This window comes from Gallus gallus, chromosome 8 (assembly GCF_016699485.2).
Source record: "Gallus gallus isolate bGalGal1 chromosome 8, bGalGal1.mat.broiler.GRCg7b, whole genome shotgun sequence".
Lineage (NCBI taxonomy): Eukaryota > Metazoa > Chordata > Aves > Galliformes > Phasianidae > Gallus > Gallus gallus.
The window spans coordinates 16,459,996-16,472,354 of record NC_052539.1 but is presented as its reverse complement, the minus strand read 5'-3'; the positions used below and the strand labels follow the sequence as shown (position 1 = coordinate 16,472,354).

The window sequence follows — 12,359 nt, the reverse complement described above, 5'->3', positions numbered from 1 at the left end:
TGTAAAGCAGGTACACTGAGCTGCAAGATCTTTCTTCATTTCAAGAGAGGAGCTATCCTTAAAAGCTCTCTAACAATAGATTATGGTTCTTTTATGATTTCTGCTTTGAAAGAAAACAAAAACATCACCCCCATCTCTGCTCAGAGAAGTAGTGCAAATTAACCCTGAAACCTGTATTTATCCAACAGGTAATAACAGGTGGAGTCTTAGAGGTAGATACAGTGTTTGACACTGAGAACAAACTGAACCCAAACTGGCAGGTCATTTTGAGGTTTTCATGTTCTGGACATCCTCAGCTGAGAAGGTGCCCTGAAAGTCCTCCTGCTAAAATTAGATACAAAGATGGTGAAAGCGAAGCGTGTGTCCTCTACCAGCACTGCTAAGGAAAAGCAGTACTGGACACAGTGACTCACTGGATACTGTACGTTATCTGCTTCTCAAGCTAAGAATACCACCAGAGTACAAGACATGTTTAGTTTCTGGGAATAATACTTAAGTATGTCTGTTTGCCAATTAAGGACTTGTATGCATATATACAGATTCCTAGCAGTTGTTCCACAGCTGTAGAGGCTAAAAACTTTCAAGTTTGGAAAAAATGTCAAAATGACTAATATTTCCCAGTTAGAAATGGCAGCCTTTACTAATACAGCACGATTTACAAGCAATAAATATAGCAATAAAAATCAAGCAGCTTGCAGAGCTGATGCAATTTATACTCAGAGAAAAACGTCTGCCCAGAGTTTCCATAAAGTCATGATACTCTGAAACTGGTCCATAAAGCTCAAATCTACACCATGTTGTTGACTTTCTCTTTTTCTTTATATATTCTACTCTTTAGAGTAGAACACTCTTCAGATTATTTAATAGGGACCACAAACACCCAGGCAAGAAATTTTATCTACAGACTCAGTGTTCAACACTGTAATAGAAACTTTCAGCTCCCACCCTTACTGACTACCAGCCAACCAACCTGTTGGTGCACATACACAATTGGATGGTAAAGGTTTACAGTGACCTTTGGAGTACTCTGAGGACTGTTAAACCATATGTAAAAGAAAGTCACTGGATTGAGTAACTCTCGGGAACATCTCTGCAAACTGATCACTGAAGTAGCTCTTCTATTGACAAGACTATGGATAATTTTAATCATCGCAGCTGAAGTATGCACTTCTCTAATAGATGTTTATTCTTTCAGAGACACTTGCAGTCTATTTGCCAAATCCCAATTTAACCTTCGAGGACAAGAGCGAAAATTATTCTACTCTATATTCAAACAGTCCAAGATTCTGACTGTTCACAAGCACCACCCTATGTTGGTTCTCCAGAAAAGTTAAAGTGTATTCTGCCTTAAGCTTGTACATAATAATTCAAAACTATTTTGCTATTGCTTCACTTGTCTTTGTGTTACCCATCTCCAAACAGCCATTTTGCTGAATACCAAAACAGCAACAGTTTTACACTAAAGTAGATTTTCTTAAATATTTTTCACAGGATGCAGTCAGTTACTTTAATCCTGCTGGAACCATCCTCTTTCCTGGAGGAAAATAGCTCCAATGAAACTGGAGAGCCCATGCCTTTCCTCCCACTGTGCCATGTGATTGTCGTGAGGCAAAGCCTCCCCTCTGGGGGAATAGTACCCAGAGCACTTGCTCTGTGTCACAGACTAACCCATGTGAGCTGAAGACTTGCTCCTGTTCAGACCTCCATGCTCCGTATGTTCCCAGCACAGTGCTCTGAGAAGTTCAGTTCTGCAGCAAGAAAATGTAAGGCAAGGCTACTGAGGGGGTGTAACCTTCCCAGTAAATACATGGCAGTTCCTCAGGCTACAGTTTAGACGTCCACTTTTCTACCTGGGGGAAAGCATTCCTTGGGAGAGACAGCAATCTCTATGAGCAGTTGTTGAGGAGCTACAGCAGGAAGGAGGAGATGGTTGCCCACGGACTGAGCACTGAGATGCAATAGTGCAATTCTATAGGTGCTGGAAGCCTCGAGCTCCCATGGTTTCTATTTTTGACTTTTATACAGCAGAAATCATCTCTGAGTTACTTCATTCTCTGTTCCAGGTCACCCCAGGCACCTTTTTCTAAGCACATCTCTGGATCTGTCACTATTGCCCAGTTGCAGTCCTGGTCCCAGCCCAGAGAGCAGTCGGCCCAGATATACTGAGGGAGGAAGGCCCAAGTAGCACTGCTGTGGGCAGCTGCCACCACCACTCAAGCCAAATTCCCAGTTGCCACGTAAAGCGTTTGGGCAGGACCCACCAAGTCACACACAGGTAACTGCTACACACTATTGACTATGATCACATTAAAATCTGAGTCAACTCCTGTAACTATGCTTGTAGTTATAAAATAAGTAGAAGGTCTAACTTGTGTTCAGACACAACAGTGCAGAGGCATATCTCTCTAGTAAACTACCTGAAAGATCTGCTTTTGATAAGATGGAATAAAATATTCTGTTTCCAAACTGGAACTGACAGAGATCACTTAACCTTGATAACTTACCTATCCGAGCATTCATGTTCAGACAGGAAAGGATTACAGTTTCTACCACATATACAATTTCCCACCTGAAATCATGATATGCTGAAATCAGTGAAGGTTTGTTGCTCACTCATATTGATTTAGAAGTACCTGAATGAAAATAATTAACCTCTAAATGGACACAGTCTCATGAAGAAGAAATTAATACATCTGCATCAGGTTAGCACATTCTTATACAAATGGGCACTTTGAATACCAACATTCTAGGGGGAATAAAGGATGAGATATTATCTTTATAGGTGCTGGCAAGGTGTGAGAAAGCCAGCAGGAGAGCGAGGCTGCCCACAGCCCTGTCCTAGAAAGAGGTAGAAGAATGTATATATACACACACACACAAACATATAAAACACGTACAAAGGCTGCTCCAAAAGCAATGTCTTCTATTTGATTACGTTGGCCTATGATGTCAGAGAGAGACAAGTATTGATATAGCAGTAGCAGTTGAACCTTGCCACCAATATCCTGTTACATTTTGTTGCCATGTGACAGATGGCAGCAGAGGAGCAGTCTGACATGGAAGCATAGATGAAGCAAAGGTGTGTCATTGAACTCCCCCGTGCAGAAAAAAAATGGCACTCACTGACATTCATCAATGCTTGCTGAACATTTTAGAGAGACTGAACAGTGGATGTGAGCACAGTGAGGTGGTAGGTCATGCACTTCAGCAGTGGTAACAATGGCAGTGGGTCACCTCTGCTGGTGCAGATAGTTACGAGCGCAGCATGCAGGTTCTTGTTCATTGCTGGCAAAAATGCACAGCTAACAGAGGTGACTCTGTTGAAACAGTGTTTTGTAGCTGAGAATTTGCTCTATGAAACAGTGTTATTGTGCTCTTTGTATCTGGTGTAGTTTCCATGGAAATAAATAGGAGGCAGTAGTTTTGGACCAACCGACAGATATTTACATATATTGTGTGTATATATATGTGTATGTGTGTGTGTATGTGTATATATATATAGATAGACAGATACACACACATACATACACGAGTTATATAAAAATACACATGCCCCCCCAACACACACACACAAAAAAAAACAAACAACACAGACAGTGAGAGCAAAGGAGAGCAAAGCAAGGAGGCCCTTCCTTGAGGTCAGGTACTCTTGCTAGAGGGTCACAAGTTGCACTCACACAGAGCCCAAGACAGATGCTTCAGTCCATCAAAGGGAACAGTTCCAAGAAGATACACAGAAGAAACAGGATGAAGGTAATGGCAACAGAGGCTAGGAGGACGCCTGGGTGCAGAGCCGGGTGCAGAGGGAAAACCAGGTTTTATAATAAATGGAATACTGCATGTTTCCTCGGTTACAAGTTGTAATTCACTGCAGGAAAAAAAAAAAGAAAAAAGAAAAAAAAAAAAGAAAAAAAAGCTCACTTTTGCTATTACAAAAGTTTATCAGAAGTTATTAAGCTCCCCAAAAGATTTTCTTCTGGTCTAGATTACATAAAAGCATTTTTGAACAAACAATTCTTTCATTTCCCACATTCTTTGTTCCACAGTGCTTCCACATGACCTCTGCCTTTCATGATCCTTCACTTTCAGTCCTGATGCAGTATGGAAATGAAAAGGTTATTTTTCCAACCCTAAATAGTATCTTGCATGCCATCAAGCCCTTTTTTCCCCAAAGAGCAAGCATCCCAGGAAACAGTTGACTTAATCAGATCAAAATAGAGACTGGGGGAATCAAATTCAAACTTAAAATAAAACAGTGCAACTTGAGAATGTATTCCAAAGAGCACTCAAAATTGGTGAGATTCTCCAAGGAAATGAGGATCCTATCAGTAACTATCAAACCACTACTGTGTACCCGAATAAAAAGAGGCTAGTTTGCATTTAAAATAGATGTAGTTTAATAGATTCAAGCACTAAGAATGATAGAATCGTTTACTAGCAATTCACTCCATGTTTGGTAACCAGTTTGAAAAGCTACAAGACCATGCATGCGCCTAGCTTTACCATGTATAAACTGAAGCCTTGACCTCGGAGCTCAAGCTGTGGTATATATAACAGTAACTCTCAAAGACAATGGGCATTTCTCAAGTTTCTTGCTCTTCTGCCTTTTTTTCTGTATTTACTGAGGTGACACACTACAAAAATTGGATTGCCAGTTTTATTTGAGTTAACTGGACTCCCCACATAAAGATAAGTAATCACTCACCAACAGTTGAATATTTTAATACAGATTTTGAAACTAGGAGACTGCTTTCATCCGAGTCCATTAGTGCAATTTACTCAGTATTGTCAAAAGCATCTGGAAATGCACAGTAGCTCAGAAGAAATCCCCAAAGCTCCTGACATGAGGAGCTTTCACCCTACAATGGAGATGCACCTCAGATGCAATTACACCGCTTGGCAGATGACCACAGATACGGAAGGGCAAGGCACAGCGCTTCCCTCCCTACTCCCCAGTTACATGGAACACTGAAATAGCAAAAATTTCACAGAAATATGAAAAGAAAAAGGAAAGCAGACTGCTGAGCATAAACCGAGCAAATATCAGAGTTCGGTATTTTCAGTCTGACCTAAATAACTAAGATTTTTCCCTCCCTTAGATTTGCATTCACCACAGTAGTGAGGGGTTTTCCTACTTATTACATACTTGCTTCAAGTTGGTGCTGTTGGCTTAGTAGGAAACTGGCCTCAAGTTCAGGGACACACAGCATTTCTACAGACCTCTGTGTGTTTGAAGAGCCACACCTTAGCCTCACACAAAGTCTGTCCCTTTGAATCTCACATTTTCCAGGCCCACGGATCATCAAACTATTCCAGCATTTCTGAAGGCAGTCTGCAATCACCACACATGGCCCACAAATACTCCGACAAACTGCCACAAGAGAACATTTAGTAACAAGGATTATACTCCCACAGCAGCCTGAAATATAAATTGGTAGACGTTTGCCTGTAATTTCAGCACCTAATGCAAAAAATGTTGAACAAAAATAGAGACTTGAATATGTTACCAAGTGTACTCACAAGAGACATCTATTCAAAGCTCTCTTTGACCATGAAAGTACAAGAAAGGTGCTCTTACACGATCACTGACTTGTTTACCATATTATATCATCACTTCCTACTATTGTTTAATTTGCTCAGCTTCACTGGGAGTACCAAGATGCCTGTATGAGGACTGGTAACTGACCTCCTGTATTGTAATGAACACGATATGTGAAAAATACTTACAGTTGGCCAACAACCTCACTGAAACTACTGCAACAGCACTCGGTGGCAGTAATACTTTTCAAACAGCTGATAAACCAGTGAAAAACTCCAGAAGCTACAAAGCACTACACAAAAACAAGCTTTCCTCCCCACAGCTCAGTATTTGGGCCTTAATGTAGTACTGCTAATTTGAAAATATTTTTACAAATGAAAAAAAGGAGAAATTCAGCAATTGGGAATGAATGTGAATCCTCAGAAGCCTGTCTAACTGCAACTGATTTATAAAAATTACTTTAAAGGCAGAATTGTTTGCAAACCCCATGTTATTCTATTTTAATTCATTGCAGGGGATGTAAATAGAATTCCTGTCTTTACCAATAATGAGATACAACTCCAATATCCTATTATAGAATTTTTTTACATCTGTATTGCTCACCTACAGAGAAATACAGCAAGCAGTCAGAAAGTCTAGAATAAGATGCCTTAAATCCTGTACATAAAGTGAATACTTGGAATGCCCGAAACAAATAGAAAAATGACGTACACCAGACTTCCCACACAGTAGCTTTAACTTTTTTCCCAGGAAAATAAATAAATAAATAAATAAACAGACCATAAGATTTGTTGACCAAGAAGTAGTTTTCCAGGATATTCAGAATAATATACCTTCTGAATCATAACCTCAACCTTATTGTAAGTACTGAACAGTTTACTTATCGAAACAGGGGTTGTATTGGCAATGGTACTGTAAGTTTTACTGTAGTTTAAAATATCTACAAAGTCTGATGAGGTAAGTAACCGAAGCGCATATATTTCCCTTCACAACTTGAATCACAGCAGTAGCACAGATCCAAGATTAGAACAATTTCACAGTTAGCTCTGTCCTCATCCATCTTTGTCAGCTCCCAAAAAGAAGCACTTAAAAGCAATTGGCTCTGGAGTGCTGTTTAAGCAGCAAAAAGCCATTGTGTATTGGTTAAGAGCTACACTCAAGAAATGTACTGAAATAACAGTCCTCAGTCAGAGGCTAGAGCCACAGGGTATTTAATTCACTTGCAAGGTTCAACCTGATTTTTCATAGCTTTAATCTTAAATTTAAAAGCTATAGTCCTAGTGAAGCAGAAGGGCATACATTTATACGGACAAATACACGCCGGCTGCAAAGTTAGCTGGCTTTCAAATATTCAGAAGAAAGAATTATAGTCATTTCTTATGCTATAATAAACTTCCCAGTGAATTAAAACATGGTTGAAAAGTGCACCAGTCTTTTATTTAGCGTACTATCTTAGGCTGAAAATTACAGTGTTTATTCTTCTGTGCCTGTGACAATGTTTGTCTCAAGCCCAGTGTGTAAATGCAAATAAGCTACATGTTACAGGATACTGCCCAATAAAGTAAAAGTAGGCATTTCTATTGAATGCCCTGGGCTTAAAATCAGTGTTCCAATTCCAGAACAGCCCTGAAAGCACAGTTCAGATATATAATTAAAGCACAAGTCAACATTGTCACCCATCATGGAATGGCTTGGGTTAGAAGGGACCTTAAAGACCATTCAGTTCCAACCCCCTGCCATGGGCAGGATTGCCACCCACCAGATCAGGCTGCCCAGGGCCCCATCCAGCCTGGCCTTGAGCACCTCCAAGGATGGGGCATCCACAGCTCCTCCAGGCAGCCTGTTCTGGTGCCTCACAACCCTCTGAGTAAGGGATTTCTTTCTAACATACAGATATATAAGAAAAAGCTATATAGATATGTAGGAAAAGCCTCACGCTGCTCTCCAGAAACAAATATTGTTTAGCTAATGGAAAAAAATTTCACTGTATTGAGAAGACGCTCATGGATTTCTCTCTTTATTGTAAGGAAAGACAAACTGTAGCTATGAGATGTATGAGGAACTGAGAAGGGAAAAAAAAAGAAGAAACAGCACCTGACATGGACAAGAATCCCAGAAATGAACTCAAACCAATAACACTGCCTTCAGTTTGAACGCTGTTGTCACTTCACGTAGCCTGCAATAGAAAGCAATAGCGGGGAAAAAAATGGTAGCAGCATGTGGCAGTATGATATACCAAATTCTTCTGCACACAAATAACTGATAAGAACAACAACAACAAATACATATATATAATGAATTTAAGCAAAAAGATTACATCCTGCAAAATAAAGCCATACCAGGACCTCCCACCAAAATAGAAACTCATTTAAAATAATTCTACAGCAGAAGTAGCAAAATTTAATCACTTACCCATCAGTGTTTCATTACTGAGGCTGTTATTAGAGTTAGAGCCGTGGAAATAGATTTTTCTATCAATAATTGACAGGTGATACAGTTTTAGGCAGTGCTTATACACCAGGGAAAAACATGCTGCAGTAGCAGCTCCTTCCCATTTAACCTCACCCTAGTGCTTTTGGGATGTCTTTCTTAACCCTTTTTAGGTACCGTCTCACTGCTTTGAGAGAAAAGAGAAAGGCTGATACGCGCTCTAAGAAAAGAATGCAATATTTTTCCACCTCACCTAGTGTGTGACAAGAGCTGTGGGAAGCAAGTCAGTGGGATTTAGTCATAACAATAAGCTAAAGTGAAGTTAAATCTAAAAACAGAATATGACTCAGTGATCGGGAAGGAGTTATACCAAAGACACGAGGAACTATAACAAGAACAATGACTTCTCCAAACGTAGAATTAAGAGGCCAAGACCACAGTAACACAAAACAGCAGCAGAGAAGCAAGCTAAGATAAATAGCCCATATGCTGTAAGAAAAACGGTTACAGTTCTCCTCCTGCTTCATGCTAACAGATTTCTAAAGTTACCAAAAGAACAACTGACAATTTTCCAAATGCTGGGATCACCCACATTGGCAGTATACTCATATTAACATGCAATAAACTCCAGCTTTCACAAAGGACTTTTCAAGTGAGAAAATCCCAAGCTCTTTGTGCCAAGCAGTAACACAGACAATTTGGACATGGTGCCATTTGTCCATGTGACATGGTATTTGAGCCAGTTTTAAAGCATTCAAGTCCCTTATCAAAGGCTGCAGGACCAGACAAGGCCGACGCACTGCCACGTCTGTTCTGCAAAGATGAAGAATTGCAAAGAGTCAGATTCTAGTGTAACTGTGAGGGATATTCACATAAAGAGCTTGCAGTCCTAGTTCTTACACCATCCTTTAATGCCATGCATGCAGAATGAACCTGGAATCAGCTTCCATGCAGTTTATGAACTCTAAAAGAAGATGTTCTCTCTTGCACACTGAAGTGATGCAGAAAATCAAACAAGTTTTGCATATTTTCACCACAGGAACAAAGAAATAAGGCTCTGAAATTCAATGGCTATCGCAGTTTATTGCTATTTTCCCAATTCAGAAGAAATGTGGTTCTCTCCTTCACATGAGGTAAAAACACTACAATGAATAGATGACATTGCAACATTTACTTCTTAAATATGAAGACAGAATGGTGGATTTATCTGTGTAACTGCCAATCCCTACAGCACAGATGTTTGAGTTAGTTCCTCTGGGCTGCCCTCACAGTCAGCCTACGGACGGATGGCCAGTGCTGGCAGCTGCCAGTATCTGGACTGGAGCTGTGTAAGCACTGGTGAGATGAGTCCCATCCACGGGGAGAAAAATAACTGAGGGAAGAGAAAGAATTAAGGCCTTTATTTGTGCCTTGAACAGGTACATCTTCCAAAATTTAAGTGCTGAATTCAGTGGCTGAAGACCTAGGCTGGGATGCTGCAGAGCCCCTAGATCCATGAGCAGAGACACGGCAGGTGTCCCAGGGGTATCGCTGAGTGTCAGAAAGGCCTCTGAGCACAGTTTCCTCTTTGGGAGTTTTTCCTAAAGTCCTTTCACAGCTAAGACTTCTCCCTGTGGCTGCACATACTGTCACGGTGCCCAGTTTCTTACACCAAGCTGACACGGACAGCCTGCCTCCACGGCACTGAGGATCTCACGTGTTCCAATAGCTGCAACAGCACTACGTGTGCGTGACCCATGACTGACTGGAATTTGAATCTTCATCAATGAAACTAAATGGCATGCCAGCTATCTGCATCAGACATTCCCAAAGACCTGCTCAAGAGAATATACATTTTTTTTTTTATTTTTTTCACAGATTTTACTTCATTTTCTCAGAAAACACCAAAAACACGCTTTCTATATGTTTTTGCATTCATAAGTGCTGTTTCGGGCAGAAAGGCTGCAACGTCCTTTCATTTTCTCTTCAGAGCTAGAGGAACCAGTGGGAAGTAATGCAAAAGGAGGTTAAGTGACTGGTTGGGGTCATTAATAGTTGAGAGATGATGCAGTTATCCAAAATCTCTAACCCAACTCTGAATTTCTATTTTTCTTCCATTTCTTTACTTTCAAGATACAGATATAGAGCATCCGCAAGACGCTCCACTTTAATAAAATCCTTGCAACAGCCCCAAAATAGCAGTAATTCGTGTCTCTTCATCCAGTAACACTTTTACTTACTGAATATATCTTCTCCATTCCTAGAAATATTCTTTCCAGCATATGCTTCCATTTTTTTAAATGGTACAAAATGTACCAAACTAAGTCATGTTCTCATATAACTCTTTTTGATTTTGTTTTTTTTTTAATTCAACTTAATGCACAATTGTTAATGCTTGCTAGTATTTCTGAATCTTTTGAAGACTTCAGGCTGACAAAAAGCTAAAAAGTTACAATAACATTATATCCCTTTAAAAAGCCACACAAAATAAAACGTTATTTAGAAGGGTGGTTTTTTCCGGATGAAAAAAAAAGCACATTTTTAAGACCTCTTAAATCAATAATTAACATTATGCAGTTTAGAACATACCTCCTCAGCCCAAAAAAAGCTTCAAAGGATGAAGCAACAGAAATTTCACATTCAGTCAACAAAGAACTACATATAAAAATCCAAGCAAATGCACAGACTTCCATCACATAGCTCTGCTATATATTTTTCAAGAAAATCCATTCTAGGCAGTAATACAGAACAATTTTCCCAACAAATTTCAGAATCTTCTGCTCTGCCAGTCCACTCTTTTTTGTGTTCATAACTGGTATCTAGATCTTTGCTTCTTGACCTGCACCAATGCAGTACGAAGCATCTGATCCCATTTCCTCCTGCCATACTCCAACGCTTTCACGCTTTCACTGTGCCCTATAGGAATATTACCATGCTGGTTTTCATGTGCTAAAAATAAAACAAACACATGTCACCCCAAGGACAAAGTTGGAAGGAAACATACTTTAATGTAACTAAAGAAGAATATATTTAGCATTTTGCTACTAAGCAAGGATGAAAATAAACTTGTCAACACATAGCTGTGTCTGACTGTGAAGCCCACACCCCACTCAATTCTTTCTGTAGCATTCATTATAGACAAAAGGTGGATTTAGTTTTTCTTTCATCATAAAAGCAACTGTTAGTGCTGCTGGACCAGGAAAAGGCTTCTGAATTGCCGCGTGAAGCACTACACCTGGCATCCATTTTTTCTATCAGCTAACAGTACTGTAACCATCCAAAGTGCATTTGGGCAGCGATGCGTATTAGGATTCTTTCTGGAATCCTTCCAAAACAAAACACAGGCATAAATGAGAATTGCCATGACACTAACTCAACAACAACAAAAGTAGGGAAAAAAAAATAGTTCTAAATAAGAAAGGAGTTTTCTTTCATATTTCTTTCTATATTATTGTTCATTTGGGCTCACCATATAACAGTACTGTTTCTGTGTTCCCAGAGATGAACACTCATCAAAAAAACATGGATACGTTCTTAAATATTACCTCTGAAGCAAAGCTGTTTTTAAAAGGTATACCTATGTTTTTAATGTTCTAAGCTATTTGAACTTATACCTTCAGAATGTGAAAAGTTACAAATATAAACGCGCATCTTCCTTCTGGGGATCCTGCATCCAGATTATAACTGAGACTGAAAGCAAGTACCACTATGCCTGCATTATTTAGTCCTTTAAAACACAAAACCAAAACATTATTCTTTTATGCTGCAGCTTGTTTCCTATTGTAAGGAATTTAAGGCAAGAGCAAAAGTATTTATAAAGTAGTATACATTAATGTGGTAGTTGGCATATTGCTTTTTAATATGTGCACGAACAGAGGGCAATTTAGACTCTTTTGCAAGCAATAACTTAAGGGATAAGCAAAAAGCAAAGACTTTGGGCCCTTCAGAATCTGTGTTCCTACATATACCATCAGAGAGATGAGCATTTGGTAGAAGGCAGCACAGAGCCTCCTGATCTGAAAGAACTTCCAGCTCTAAGATGGGTAACTACTGTGGAACAGGAAAATTTACTCAAATATCCAACCAATATAGAGGTTGACCCCTTTGGTATGTCAGTGTTTTTCTCCCACATCCACTCTCAGTTACAGATGTCTCTTATCCACCACTGTAGTCAAGATCAAAGAATTCAGTTCCAATTTTCAAATACATTAATATTTTAAATATTAATGCTAAAAAGGTTCCAATAATCTTTAAAGGAAAGTCATAGTGCCTGCAAAAGGAATAGTTGTGAAGTTGCCCCGTTCTGGCAGGGCTTTAGGTGAGCATTAATGGAACTGCAAAGAGCTTCCTCCTGCTTAATAAGGTGCAATTTAAATCATGCTGCTGGAAGTCAAGCAGTCCCAATTAACTT

At 39.6% G+C, this 12,359-nt stretch overlaps 1 protein-coding gene across 18 annotated transcripts in view; it reads right to left on the bottom strand.

The window, feature by feature from the left end:
• TTLL7 (tubulin tyrosine ligase like 7) overlaps positions 1 to 12,359 on the bottom strand; it is a 79,789-nt gene that overhangs the window by 47,407 nt on the left and 20,023 nt on the right. For 3 of the 18 annotated variants that reach the window (XM_015290880.4, XM_046944664.1, XM_046944661.1), the window contains one exon: positions 3,678 to 3,868. The exons of 10 other annotated variants lie outside the window; for them this stretch is intronic. The gene's annotated coding sequence lies outside the window, so the exon portion shown is untranslated. Of the gene's footprint in view, positions 1 to 2,504; positions 2,570 to 3,677; positions 3,869 to 7,633; positions 7,716 to 12,359 lie in introns of all 18 variants that reach the window. 5 more of the 18 variants (XM_046944665.1, XM_046944663.1, XM_015290879.4 and 2 more) reach the window with 3 other exon arrangements.